Below are 15,703 nucleotides of genomic sequence, written 5' to 3'. Positions count from 1 at the left end.
TAAGTGTGTTGTAGTTCATTTGGAATGGTCCATACTGATCAAAAGGCAAAGAGTTGATTATAAACTGAACCAAAAATGGTTCCTCCACGGTCATCCCGACACCCTTGAGTTTTGAGGATAAGGATGTCATCTCAAGTATGTGCTGGTGCATAGTAAGACTGCCATCATATTTCATGGTGGTCAGTTTTGACATTAGCGTAGTTGCAATACTCTTATCAGCACTTTGAGATTGTGCTTTAACACTTTCTAAAAAGTCCTTGGCACTTTCAGTAGTCGGAAGCGAAATTTTGACATTAGTTGCCACAGTCATCTTAAGAAACATCAATGCCATTCTGTTTTGTTTCTCCCAACCAGCCATTAGAGCCCTTTCTTCAGCGCTGCTAGAGTTAGTAAGAGCAGCAGGCTTTTTGGTTAGGATGGCATCCTCAAGATCCATTGAGCCAAGTGCAAACTGCACTTGTTCATCCCATTATGTAAAGTTGAGTCCATTAAAGGTCACTATTGACTGAACCATTGATGCGAATCCGGCACCGGCAGGAGTGAAACCTTTATTTAGAAAAAATTATGAATAATAATTAGATTTCAAGTGGTAATTATAAAATAGATATTTTCATCTTATTTTGTAAATTAATTACTCTAATTCTTTAGGATAAAGCTTCTTTGCATCTACCTTTAAGATCAAATTTGACAATATGACAAGAAACTAAAGAAAATCCTTACATGAAACTTTTAATATCTTTTTATTTATCTTCATAACCCGTTCGGCCAGTTGTCTAACTCTTGAAATCACAACCAGGAAAGTCAGGGAGCACTTGGCTCTGCTACGAGTTCCGACTTTCCTAGACATTGCTTCATTCTTAAGTTAGTACAACAGCTCTTACTAAGGTTTTTTTTTTTTTGAGTTAAGAAAATTCTCTTGTTTACTATTAGTTAAACTTTAAGTAATTATATTTATTTTAACTTTTATTAGGGAGATAGTAAAGAAAGAACACTTTAAGAGGCAAGAAGGCTTTAATGTAAGTATAATTAGGAAGAGATATTAGAAGATGTACGTTAATGCTTTGAATCTTCTAATTTAACTTTAATTCAGATTTAGGAGCAGTGACGTAAGATAAACCCTAATCACCCTTTGGGGCTAATTAAGATCTACAATCTAATAATATAATATATCTAATATATATTATATAACACTAGATCCTAACAAGTTAAGATCTACAACCTAATAATATAATATATCTAATATATATTATATAACACTTTAATTAGTAATTTTATTGGCGTCTCATCGTGCCACCTTTGGACATACGCAATTGACAATAACGTAAATTACTTGCAACTTTAATGTGTAAATCATAAGAACGACGTATCTACTTTTGGGAGTATACTTAATGTCTCATGATTTAATACGATAGCAATAAAATAAAAGAAAGATAAATAAAACTACATTATTGAAGCACTTTAATTAGCAATTTTGTTGGTGTTCTATTGTGCTACCTTTGGGCATACACAATTTACATAATAACGGAAGTTGCTTGCACTTTTAATGTGTTTAATTATAAGGGCGGCAGACCTACCTTTGGGAGTATCCTTAATGCCTTATGAATTAACACGGAATTCAATTCAATATCTATATGATAATTAAATATCATATCAATATAATAATCATTCAAATTTACTACTAATTAACAGAAATTAATAATTCTTTCAAGTCTAACCCTAACTTCCCCGGAAACTTGCAATTCAATTGGGGATTATCAATTTTACAAGCTCTAGTTTTATAGATTAATCTATAATAATTTAATTACAGAAATTTAATGAATATTATGAAGTTTCCAAGCAAGGCTCTGATACCACATGTAAGTAGAATTACTACATGAACATAAGCACTTTGATCATCTTTAATTATGCATTAGAAAATGCATCATAAGAGCAAAAGACCATTAAAAATTCCAAAAACTTGAAACAACATGATATTACATTAAATACTATAATTAAATTAAAACATAATACATAAGCGTACCTCTAGTATTCATGGTGGTCAACAAGCAAGTACTTCAATGATGATCGCAAACCCTAGATCCTTCGAGGTTGCGCCGGATCGATTTCTCTCTCTCGCTCTGTTTCACTTTTGCTAATGGAGAGCAAAATCCTTTTAATGGTTGTATGTGAGTATATCCAGAGAGAGGATCAGCCAGGACTCTTATTTATACCCAACACTCATTCTATCCATCAACGATATGAGTGGGGATGAGTAGGCGGTTAATACATAAATAGATACCCAATTATAATTCATGTAACCATTCTCCAAATATATATATATATATATATATATATATATATATATATATATGGATATGTTTAATAAATATGTTACTCAAAATAGGAATTCCATAAATAGGTTCTAGAAATATAATAACTGAATATTCTAACACAAAAAAACAAGGAGGCACTACAAACAGAGATATTGAACTTGATATTAAAAGCTCTAAATCAAAATGAACAAGTTTTTCTTTTCTTTTTTCTTTTACTTCATTTAGCATCAGTTATTATATCTAGCCTAGGTTAAAAAAAAAAAAAATTCCAAAATTTGTAGCTTGCTAACCAGCATCAATCATATTCACATTTGACATAACCAACCGTGGGGCTGTCAAAGCCTTCACCTGTTTTTACATCACCCTCTACCGCGATATTAGCATGCATCCTTAGAACCCTCCACCGAGTCACTAGCTAGCTAGAACTCTCACCCTCTACTGTGTTATTAGAAGCCTCACCCTTCCCCTCATTAGGAACCTCAACCAAAGCATTAATTATCACCCTCACTCGTTTTTCCACCACCCTCCATTGATTTACTAGATTCTTTAGCCTTCATCTCCTCATACAATGCCACCTCTCTCTTGTATTTCTCCTTTTCCTGACGACCTTTTGCTTGGTACACCTGCAATTTTCAATTTACATCAGCACAGCAGGTCACATGCATAATCTATTAGTTCTGCATATATAAAACCATATATAATATAATTAGCATAACATCAAATCACTAATATGGTGTTAAGCAAGGAAGAACCAGGTTGTATAATTTACCTGCATACGTGACAACTCAGGTGAATGCAACTGAACCAACCCAATTAATAAAAACTTAGCTGAGCCTACAGGCATTTCAGATAAAAATAAATAAAAAATGAAATTTATCTTCATTTTTATAAATATGGAAAAATAATCACACTTCAAATAAGTCCAACAAATTATTATAAAAAAGGATGAAAGAAGACGATCCAAAATGTGCTCACAACAACTACTGATATGGACGAATTTGACAGGATGTTTAAAATGGTCAGATTAGGGTAAAAAAAATTATCACCATTTTTGGGTCCAGTAGGTTTAGAACAGATTCCAATATAAATTGAAAATTCCATTCAAATAGAAGCCAACCAAAAAAAAAAAAAAATGCTACAACTGAAATATGACTGAATTTACTAACTTACAGCTTTCTCAGTATCACTCATGCTGTTCCAACGCTGAGCCAACCTTGTTCTGATATCACCATCCTTGTTTGAGTGCTGCGAGGCCTGCTCAGAAAAAAATATATTGTACCCGTTCCGTGGCCCTTTTGGGTAGTCCGGGTCGTCCATCTTAGTTGTCATCCACGTCTTCCTTGGCACCTTTTTTGGAGGCTCACTTGATCCTGATCCTAATGCAAAGTAATAAAAATTAATATAGTGCATATAAAATTACCAAAGAACAAAAATTAAGCATTCATTGTTTGTATTAAAGGAAAAAAGTAGATTTTCTAGAAAAATAAAAATCCCGCTGTCCTAAAAAAGGCACCATTTTTTCTAAATAAAATTCAAATAAAGAACTACGTACATATACAATCTCACATTAACACATGCACAATGAACCTGGAAATCATGATCGTTGTATTTACCATCAACTCCTATTTATAAATGTAAGTGAAGTTACATGAGATGAGGAAATCTTTCGCATCTTTGTGATGAGGAAAATAACAGAATTAATAAGCAAAGCAAATTGAAACATACTCAGACGGAGGTAGCTGTTAGCTAGTTAAACATGCAAGTCGCAGAAAAAATAGATGCCTTATGCTTACACATGAAATACAAAGATTAGGTAGATCAAATGTAAAACTTATTTCACATTGAGTTTATGAGTTTATGAGGAGAGACCTTGTGAAAACGTATTTATTTGCATATAGGTCTCCATATTTTATTATTATTTGATTTATTTGTGTAGAAGCTGTGAATACCCTAACACTTGAAAAATTATTGAATGCTGTCCTGAGACATACTCATTTTGATCCTTGCATTCTTGTTTCAGAATATATATTTAATTACATATTAATCTTTATTTTTATTTTTGCTTTATTTACAAAATTATAGTGTGAATGCATTCAAACAGTTAGCTAGCTATTCCCATAATAAATATTTCACACGTATGTCCACTGTATTGAAACAATTAATGGTACCATAAGCTGATTGATACCATACCAGCTATTTCTAACAAACATAAAGAAGCGAAGAACAAACATGAAGGACGATGCCTTTTTAACACAAAAGATGCAAGTCTTAGTCTCATGTCATAACATAACATCTAATTAATAATAGCAATTTTTAACAGCTAATATAATTGGACAAGACAGATAATTAAGGTCATTACCTTAACCCAATTCAAGCAGTTTGGAGGGAGTTTTGATGATCCCATAACATGCACAATGCACAAGCCAACAATAATAATACTTCGTAACTCACATCTTTAGTAGTACAAATGGATAGTGTTCTACAACCAGCTTCTTAGCTCCTGCTGCAGCGACTAAATATGAACATACCAACTCTAATCAGAATACATAAACAATTTAACACAAGCGAATTTCATATTTTAAGTATAATTTTGAAAGTGCCAACAATACTTCAATAAAAAATAGAATAGTTGCCAGCATACAAAACAAGTACTACTATGAAAAACCCAGCAACACCAGCATATCTAAATAAATCAGTCATGCTCAAAAAATGAAGATCGACGACAATACCGGGTTAAAAAAATCAGACCCACCCAAAACCTGGTCCAGGCCTGATGTTTTGACAAAAATAAAATTAAGGATCGGAACAGAGCCGACCCGAACAACAAGACAACCCAAGTGACCCAGGAATTCCCATATCAGATAGCAAAACCAAATGACTTGAGGGATATAAATAAACCAAACCCATACTAATCAGAAGCTAAAATTGTTTTTACATGTCATTGGAAATGTCTAGTTGACAGAATATTAGATTTGTTTACCTGTCACAATCATGCCATCAGAACAAGCAAGACCGTAGCACAAGAACTTTTTTTTTTTTTTAAAAAAACTTGGAAGAGACTTCCAAGATTATATTAATAGAAAGATTACAGATAGCACAAGAACTTAGAACAGATGATTAAATGAGGGAAAGATACAGAGACACGTACCCATTGGTGGCATCAGGAGATGCATCACGGCCATTATGATCATAAGTTGCTGGTGACTTGCTGATACTGTGCCCATGCCAAGGTGAGAGACTGCGGCGCCTCGGAGAGCGGCCACAAGGGCTGTAGCTCCTACTTAATGAATTAATTGGCTATTATATAAAATATACAAGGCATGAAAAGGTTTCACAATTACAGTACAGTACCTTAAAAGCACTTTTACATCTTGCTGGGCAGAGAACAAGAGCAGTTATAGGAGGTACACGGAGATTAACGCTCCTCTCTTTTACCTTCAATACTGATTTAGTCTAGAAATAATCGACAAGGTATCTTTATTTACAACCCGGTATCCGACAGTAACAGTACCTACTATTTGTCAAATTAGCATACACCTACATCCATACATTTTCATAAAATAATCGACAAGGTTAAGGAAAGAACTTACGATACCTTTTCTAAGCCAATAGAAAGGGAAGCCGGTATTGTCACGTCGGTAATCGACAAGGTTAAGGAAAGAACTTCTGCATTGGTGATTGATTTCTTTGAAATGCCACGTCGGAGCCAGGGTGGACTTTGCATTTGAATTGACAGGCGATGTAGATACTCTTATGACAATTTCATGTTTCTGATCTAAAAAAAATAGCATACATGGACTTCTTTTCTTTATAAAAAAAAGATGTCACCAGGGAGATTTAACTAACATACCATCAAGCAATTCAATAATCAATTTCACGAGCAAAGGAAATCAAACAAGGAAGCAATCAGCATTTCATAATAACTATATATGTACCTCAGCTTTCTTATAACTTTTGTGAGAGTGAGAAAGCTTTTGTTGATGTGACAGCTTTCTTCAAGTGTCTTACACTTTGCATGTGTAATAAAATTATAAAAAATAACCGAACCTGTGTTGTTATTCCAAAACTATCTAAACCAGAAATTTTTTTTTCCAGAAACTCAAATCTAAAACAGGATAATTTTTTTCCAGACTCAAGTCCCAAAACTGAAAAAAAAAATTCCGAACTCGGAATTGCCATACAAAAGGCCGGTGCCTTCCTTCTTCTTCCCCACACGCCTCACGTCTCTTTCTCTTCCTCTTCCTCTTCCTCTTCAGAGGTAATTTTTTTAATTTAAATTTAAATTTATAATATAATTAATTATTTAATTTTAAATGGTTTAGAATATTGTCCAAAAAATTTAGAATTTTAGACATTACCAAAATAGTATAGAATAATTTAGAATTTTAGAAATTACCAAAACGGTCTACAATAATTTAGAAAATATCAAAATGGTCTAGAATAATTTAGAAAATACCAAAATGGTCTAAAATAATTTAGAAAATACCAAAATGGTCTACAATAATTTAGAAAATACCAAAATGGTCTACAATAATTTAGAAAATACCAAAATGGTCTACAATAATTTAGAAAATACCAAAATGGTCTACAATAATTTACCTATTAATTTTAAAAATACCAAAATGGTCTAGAATAATTTACCTATTAATTTAGAAATACCAAAATGGTTTAGAATAATTTAAAAAATTCAAAAATTGTCTAGAAAATTATCCTATTAATTTAGAAAATTGTGCGATTAATTTAGAAAATTCTAAAATGATTTAGAATTTTTTATGAACCTCTTTTTTCAGATCCCTTTCGGAGCTCTGACTGTATGATCGCTCGGCTTTTCGATTCAGGTTTTTTCATTTTTTATTTTAATTTTAATTTATTAATATAATTAATTAGTTCATTTTAAATGGTTTAGAATATTGTCCGAATAATTTAGAATTTTTTAGAACATTCCAAAATTGTTTAAAATAATTTGTAAATTTCCAAAATAGTTGAGAATATTACCCTATTAATTTAAAAAATCCAAAATGGTGTACAATAATTTACAAATATTTAAAATGATCTAGAATAATTTAGAAAATACCAAAATGGTGTAGAATAATTTAGAAAATACCAAAATGGTCTAGAATAATTTAGAAAAATTCAAAATGATTTATAATATTGTTCGAATATTTTAGGATGGCAGACGAAATACTTAAGCATACATTTAGCCGCTTGTTGTGGATAACTCACGGCAATCATAGGATATCTGAGGCATCTAAGGAGGTAAGCATTTACTTATTTATTTTTCATAACTCGGTTAGTAATCAAATTATATTATAATTGGTTTTTTTTCTACTTTAGAGTAAAGATATTTTAACCGTGAGACAATATCGACACAAATGCAATTATAACGAGAAGTACGCACTGTTTTTAATTCGAATGGGCTAATATTAGATCGCGACATTGCCTGATATCGCCCTCGATGCAGCCCTCATTCATGAACTCGTTGAGCGGTGGCGTCCAAAGATGTGAGTTATTAACTAATTCAAATTTTTTTTTTAATTTCTTACTGACAAGTCAAATAAATTACAGTTACGCCGGAGGATGTGAGTTGTTTGTGGGGTTTGCCTATTTCGGGGGATCCGGTAACGGGAATTACAGACTCGGCGAGTATCCAAGGCCGACTGTATGAGTTGCTAGGCGTCAAAGATCATGAAAACAAGGGTTTAATGAAAAATAGGGGAAAAGATGCCAATGAGAGAACGTCAGATATGCTTGTGGTGAAAAAAACACTCTGTCAGCGCTTCAAAACATTGCCCAAAGATGCGACCGACCAACAATTGAAGTGGTTAGTATTTTTTTATATTTAAAACCTTATTCGTATTTTACATTTTCAATAATGTTCTCACATTCTAATATTAGCGATTAGATATGTCCGTGGATGTATCCTTGACATGTTAGAGAATACTATGTTTGTTGACAGTAGCGGGGATGGGATACCGCTGTGGTATCTTAGCATGGTGGACAATTTGGACAAGCCAAAGAATTACAATTGGGGCGAAGCTGTTCTAGCATATTTATACTGAAATCTATGCCTCGCATCCAATCTTAGCTGCCACTGTTGGGGTTTACGGTGCTGTAACCAAAACTCGTTTAGGTTTAAGCTGCGGAATGACTGTAGAACAAAAATTTCTACAGCCAACTTAAGCTCAGGATTAAACGGGGTATGTCAGGAAACTTTCCAAGGCGGTCCACCTTCAGTATTCCTTTGGCATCAAAACCCAATTTAATCCTTTTTACAGATCTACTCCATGATTGATTTCTAAAACTTTAATCTACTTACCAATTAAATAGATGAATATAGCATATTTATACCTTGTTTCCAAATCACAGTTGGAATGCAGACCGAGCAAGTAGAGTCTCACCAGGGAAGGAATCGACTCGGAGTATCACATGTGTGATACCTCTATCGGTTATCCACCAGGACTAACCGGAGAGCGGTTTATTTCTTCTGCCAGAAATACCGTAAATTGCGAAATTCTGCAAAAACACTATTCACATGAAAAAGACAAAAACCCGTAAACACGAATTTTCGGTTGCTCAGTTACATCAATAAGCAAAACTGACATACCGCGAAATTTGGTAAAACACTATTCATCAATCCCGTAAATATACTTCACAACAACCCGCAAGATTATACGTCAACTACGTATAACTTTCTTTTCTCAACCGAAACACTATTTGGGAGAGAAACCGAGAAAGAGAGAAAATACCGATCCGTTTCGACACGAAACGGTATGAGTGAATTAGCAATTTAATCCTTTCATGCACCCCTCTATTTATAGCCTCTAAAATGGTGTGAAAAGACCAAAATACCCCTATGACAAGGCATGCCACCTAGGGGGGTGAGGTGTCATGTGGATAGGATTGATGACGTGTCATCTGGATAGGATCGATGACGTGTCATGTGGATAAGGACGAATCTAAAAAGACTCGAATGCCCTCGGCCCGAATACAAATAATATTCGTATAATTATTCTGAACAATTATATATATTTTTCTGCGGTTGTTTGTTTCGGTATCGATGACGTGTCATCTGGATAGGATCGATGACATGTCATGCGGATAAGGACGAATCTGAAAAGACCCGAATGCCCTCGACCCGAATACAAATAATATTCGTATAATTATTCTGAACAATTATATATATTTTTCTGCGGTTGTTTTTTTCGGTATCGATGACGTGTCATCTGGATAGGATCGATGACATGTCATGCGGATAAGGACGAATCTGAAAAGACCAGAATGCCCTCGGCCCGAACACAAATAATGTTCTTATAATTATTCTGAACAATTATATATATATTTATATTTTATTTCTTGCGGTTGTTGTTTCGATAATTTATACAACGTGTCCTGCACATTTATAAATTAACCGGTTAACTTTTATACAACGTGTCACACACGTTTATAAATTAACCAATGTTTTTGCTTGTTATTTTTACATAACATTTATAATTTAATTATAACACGTATAATTAATTATAACCATCTTACTATTGATCATAACCAATTTATAATCAATCACAATAAGATTCTCCGATTAACTCATATATGGTGTGACCCAATAGGATCTGTGTTATGTTGGTAAATAGAGTTAAAACTGTTTTAACTTCTATAATCATGGGTGGCGTCTGGCAACACATCATGACCATCCAATTACACAGATGATGCTGTACTGTACAATATCACGATCCAGTAAACTATTTACTTGTGTCTGTTCTTCTGTCTCATAGCTATCATATTAGTTTCAATGTAGATGTGTGTCATCCTTGCTAACTGAGTCTTTTCTTGATCTTGAGCAGATTATCAAATATAATTACTCTTGTAATTATATCGCTAGCAGATAATCTTACTCTATCAAGGGGCCCAGTGATGCCATAACTCGTATAGAGATACGAGGGACAAATAATATTCTTGGCAGACTATCACTTCCTCAGCTAAGCTATACATATGAAAAAGCTACCGTTATGACTGCTTTTTACGGACAGCGGTGGATAACAATCACACATACATATTTCTCAGTGGGAACGATAAATACCTCATACTGTAGAACGTGACACTGAATGAAAACATAAATGACACGAACACAATTCTATTTAATGTTTCATTCGGGGTCTGTCAAATACCATGTTCCTAGAACATGTATCTATATGATTAAAATGACATCTCGTGTCAGGTGGTTTGTAAAACTTAACCATCTTTTAATCCACATACTAACCTTATCGCGGTAATTAGTGTTCCTGCTAATTACCTTGGTCAGTGACCTTTTAAGAGTATATATCATCTATATTATGGAGTTTCACAATTTCAGTCATGAACTCGAAATGATCCATAAATTCAATAATACTCAAGGCAACAAAATGATATATAAATAAACATTCAATTCATGAACAAAGCTTTATGATAAATTATCGTATTATTGACTTCTAAATTATTACAAACTAACAGCCACTCTATGCATGGTCCCACCATGCTTTTGCAACACTGGTCGTGACCCGATTTTAAATTACCGACCGTTACCAGGATCTCAACTGACATGGGACGCAAAAATTGAAGATACATGCCCAGCCTTTGCTGACCTATGGAAAGACCCACATAATTGGGAAAACTTTGCACATTCAGGTACCACCGGTCCAAGTATCCACCGCAACCAGATTCAGCAACTGACATATAACATGGTGAATTGACAACTGTACACAACTGTTTACCACTAGCTTTCGAGAAGAACTCGGGCGGACCAGGTACATTGTAATAAAATCGTATACTTTATTTTATTTATGTCATCATAATTATAAATTCTACCTAACATTGCAACTATAAATTTATGTCACAATTCTTAACGAGATGGAACTCATTGATTGATATCCTGAGAGCCGTTTTCGACTCATAAACTACACCATTAGCCAATGGATTATCAAATGTTTTTTTTTATGTCGAAAAAATCGACATCCGCAAGTCGAAAACCGGATATGTCATTGAAACTATCAACCGGATGTGTCATATTTTCCCGACCAGTTAATGGGTTCTGTGCTTGACGTGATTATATTTGACGGGACTATGATTGTGACTGGCTAGACGGTTCAATATCATTGTCGGAACCCAATGACTCATCTGAGAGCTTCTCATCTCCACTCTCCAAACTGTCAGAATCAATTGCATCCACAAGTACATGCGAATAATCACGTACATGTCTATGGACCCGACTGGTTCTGGGTCGGGGTCTAACTGGTAGATCCATAGAGTTGCTGCCAATATTGGGTCGGGGTCTCATTGGTACATCCATAGAGTGTTGACCGGTACTAGGTCGGGATCTAACTGGTATTGGATCGGGATCCACAGGATTCCGACTGGTAGTGGGTCAGGATCGAGGTTCAGGAATCTGACTGGTATAGTTCAGTTCCAATTCTACATATAACTCCAGAACCGGTAACCTTTGTGGAAAAGACGACACAATTCCTAAAATCATTTCGAACGATTGTTGGTTCATTACCGATACTAATTGATAGTCACGTTGGCCATCGGTGGACATATTAAACCTGGCTTGGATTTCCAGATTTGCTTGACTAGCATTGTACCCAACAAATTTATAAATCTTATTCCGAAGACAATCAAAGTTGTGGTTCACGGTTAGCGGTAATGAGTATTTAGCTCGGGTACTGAAAAGACCCTGTCATCATTGTATTGGATTTCCCCTCCAATAAAAATTTTCACACAAATAGTTGTCATTTTTAGTTTCAATTAGTCTGGCAATTTAAAAAATAACAACATATAAGTAATTAAAAATTGTCCGAACCTCTGAAAATTATTCTATATCATTTTACAATTTTCTAAATTATTCTAGACCATTTTGAATATTCCTAAATTATTCTACACTATTTTGGAATTTTATAAATTAATAGGGAAATATTATAAACTATTTTAGAATTTTATAAATTATTCTAAACCATTTTGGAATGTTCTAAAAAATTCTAAATTATTTGGATAATATTCTAAACTCGGACTACAATGAACTAATTAATTATATTATAAATTAAAATTAAAATAAAAAAATAAAAAAACCTGAATCGAAGAGCCGATCGATCAAACAATCAGAGTTCTGTAAGGGATCCGAAAAGGAAAGAGGTTCCTAAAACAATTCTAAATCATTTTAGAATTTTCTCAATTATTCTAGAATATTTTAAAATTTTCTAAATTATTCTACACCATTTTGAACTTTTTTTAATTAATACGACAATATTCTAAACTATTTTAGAATTTTCTAAATTAATCAGACAATATCTAAACTATTTTTTAAATTATTACAAATAATTACAAATTTAAAATTAAATAAAATGATAAAACTTACTGTTTGTGACTGAGTGAAAGCGAGTGAGAGACTGTGAAAGCAACACTGAGATCCGCAATTTTTATAAACGAAATCAGTGCGAGTTCAGAAAAAAAATTTCCTGTTTCTAATCAAAATACTGGAAAAAATTTTCCCTAATTCAAAACCGGAAAAAATTTATCCGGTTTTAGATTTGAGTTTCCAGAAAAAAAAAAATTCCGGTTTTGGATGTTGAAACCGGAAAAAAAATTTCCGGTTTAGATAGTTTTGAAAAAACATCACGGGTTTGGTTATTTTTATAATTTTATTTATTTTTTGGATATAAATAAAAAAATCCGGCCTCTTCTCTCTAAATTTTTTGACTCTATTTGTAAATATGGCAAGTTTTTTTGTGCTGTGTTTGGTAACGGATGACTCAATAATTGTATGAGCAAGAAATTGGGATTTTTAATTTTAACATTTTTTTTTGTTTTAGTTGCTTAGTCATAATAATGTGTTTTGATTTTGAAATTTTAGTGTAAACATTGTCATTAGCCTTCATATGTGTCACCAAAATTTTTAAATATACCATAATTCAAAAAAAGATAAATCAAATAATCACGATTATGTAAAAATTTGAAAATTGATACGGCCATATCTAGGCGAGCAGCTCCATTTCAAGAGACCACATCTAGACGAAGGGCTCCGAATTGGAGTGTGCTTCTAGAGAATGTGGCCCGGACCGCTTCTAGGAGATGCGACCTCCATTCTCTTTGTCTGAAAATTAAAATAACCATTTAACTTTTACTGTACGCCAAGCAAGCCGACAGAAATTATTTGTTTCAGAAATTCAGGAACCGAACAAGGAAGAAATACTATAATTGAGCGTTATTATTCTTACTTACACCTGATTCAAACCGTACCAAATTATTCTTTGATTAATGAGTCGGCGGGATCGCGTTATGTTCGAGGGGTCCATATGACGTATCCAGACCCGGTTTACGTGTTTTTTTTAAAATCAATATCGATGGGAAACGAAACGAAACCAGATGCAGCCTTTAGAAATGGGTCCGTTCTGCCGAGATGCGACTGTATTATTTTTCGAATTTTCACTAAAACGTGGTTATTTGATTTATTATTTTTTTATTTGGTATATTTAAAATTTTCAGTATGTGTCACACACAGCCTTCAAGTTTTAATATTCTTGTACACCTACGTATCAGTATTAATTCAGTACCACTTGTGTTGAACATGAGGATATATAGTTTGCTGATATGCAGTTTGGTAAATCAAATATGAAATGAAATGAGATTTGTTGAGATTTGTATGTTTATGCATTTATAGAAGTTATAGGGACCTTTTGGTAAGAAAAGAAATATAGAACATTGTAAGGACTTGAATGTAAGATTGGTGCATATATATGCCCAATGTGAACAATGAAGAAATACAATTTATTTTTACTCTGAAATTTCCACTTGGTATCAAGAGTTAGGTTAGGGTTTCTGGCCGTTTTTTTCTCTACCGTTTTTACTGTAGCTGTTGCTACAGAACCGATCCGCCAAGCAAGCAAGGAGCTCCGCCCCGCCAGTCAGCCGGCGACGACCGCCTGAGCTCCGCCGTGCCTGGAGGCGAGTCACCTGACCCCGCTGAGTGATGGCTGTGATGCTCCGCTCCTGACTGGCCAGCTTTACTGTTTTGTCATTTTTTTCTTTCTTTTGGTTGATCCGTTAGCCAGATGGAGTATGGCTGATATCGCTGCTTTGTCGTTGTTTTTTTTAAGTTAGATCTGTTACTAGATCTGTTACTGTTCCTATAAAAAAAATAATAAAAAAAAAGGAAAAACAAGAAAAACAATAACAGCTACGTTAATTTTTGTTTTCTCTTCTTTCTAGTCGGCTAACCAAGGTAGGTTGGGTCTTTGTTGAGTGATTTGGCCGGGGTGGGGGGCCTATACCCCACGATACCCGAGAAGCGGGATTTGGTTAAGGTTGATCGTTTTTTGTAACTCGACTCTTGATGCGCTAGATCAAGATCGGGTTAAGAGGGGGAGATGTGGATCTAAATTAGGTCGAGAACTCGATTTAGAAAAAGTGATTCGGACTTAGAACAATACGTGAGGCGTACATCTAAGTCCGATCGATGATGTCGGGAAAGGAAAAGGAGAAGGATCCGTTTGAGGAAGCTATTGAAAAGCTGACTGCGAAGGATGTCTCTGCTATGATGACTCACATGATGCGGGAGTTTGCCATGACTGGTTTGGGCCAAGCTCTCGTAGCTCCCGCAGCTCCTATAGTTCATGTTGAGCCGAGACAGCATAGGTTGGATCTTCCACCTATTGATACAAAACTCGATGGGCCAGAGAAGTATCTGAGTTGGTCACGTCGAGTGAGGTACACTCTAGCAGGAAAGAATCTAGAGGGGTACTTGACTGGAGACAAGGCAGAGCCAATGGAGGGTGCACCGGGGAGAGATGAGTGGAAGGCCACTCACATGCAGGTGTACATCTGGCTTCTGAGCTCGTTGCCGTCGTCTATTGCAGACACTGTGGATGGCTTGGAAAAAGTACAGGATGTCTGGGACAAGTTGAAAAGAACTTATGATGGTGTGGGGAATATCATGAGGGTGTACCAGATCAAGGGGGAGATCTCGGATGTGGTACAAGGGGCGAAGACTGTGCAGAAATATGCCATAGAGCTGGAGCGCTTATGGTTAGAGCATGATCACTATAGGGTCCGACCATGTTGCTCACACCCTACGTGTTCTGAGAGAGAGGCATCCATGGAGGATAGGACTATGTTGTTCCTCAAGCATCTGGCGCCAGCATTTGAGCAGAGGGTGGCTATGTTGCTGAGCGGGAACTGGATTCCCTCACTTGCGGAGGCAGTCTCAGCCATGATACAGGAGAAAAGCCGGATGAGGCTACAGGCTGGGACAGGAGGACTTCCAGGAGTGAAGTCAGCACTAGCGGTCTCTAACTCAGGTAACACAGGGTACAGAGGCGAGACTCGACAGTGCTACAATTGTGGTGAGGTAGGTCACCTGAAGCAGGCTT

General features: G+C 34.9%; 1 protein-coding gene and 1 long non-coding RNA gene across 2 annotated transcripts in view; both read right to left on the bottom strand.

The window, feature by feature from the left end:
• LOC144566743 (lysine--tRNA ligase, chloroplastic/mitochondrial-like) overlaps window positions 1–15,467 on the bottom strand; it is a 64,963-nt gene extending 49,496 nt beyond the window's left edge. The window contains exon 1 of the mRNA XM_078316763.1: window positions 15,464–15,467. The gene's annotated coding sequence lies outside the window, so the exon portion shown is untranslated. The remainder of the gene's footprint in view (window positions 1–15,463) is intronic.
• On the bottom strand, window positions 4,543–5,678 carry LOC144566752 (uncharacterized). The gene is made up of 2 exons (XR_013515278.1): window positions 5,455–5,678; window positions 4,543–4,824 (listed from the first exon to the last, which is right to left on the bottom strand). It is a non-coding gene; the product is annotated as an uncharacterized LOC144566752 (long non-coding RNA).
• Window positions 15,468–15,703: the final 236 nt, after the last annotated feature.

Source organism: Carex rostrata, chromosome 15, assembly GCF_964058835.1.
Source record: "Carex rostrata chromosome 15, lpCarRost1.2, whole genome shotgun sequence".
Lineage (NCBI taxonomy): Eukaryota > Viridiplantae > Streptophyta > Magnoliopsida > Poales > Cyperaceae > Carex > Carex rostrata.
Note: the sequence above shows the minus strand (reverse complement) of the source record. Positions and strands in the feature narration are given on the sequence as shown.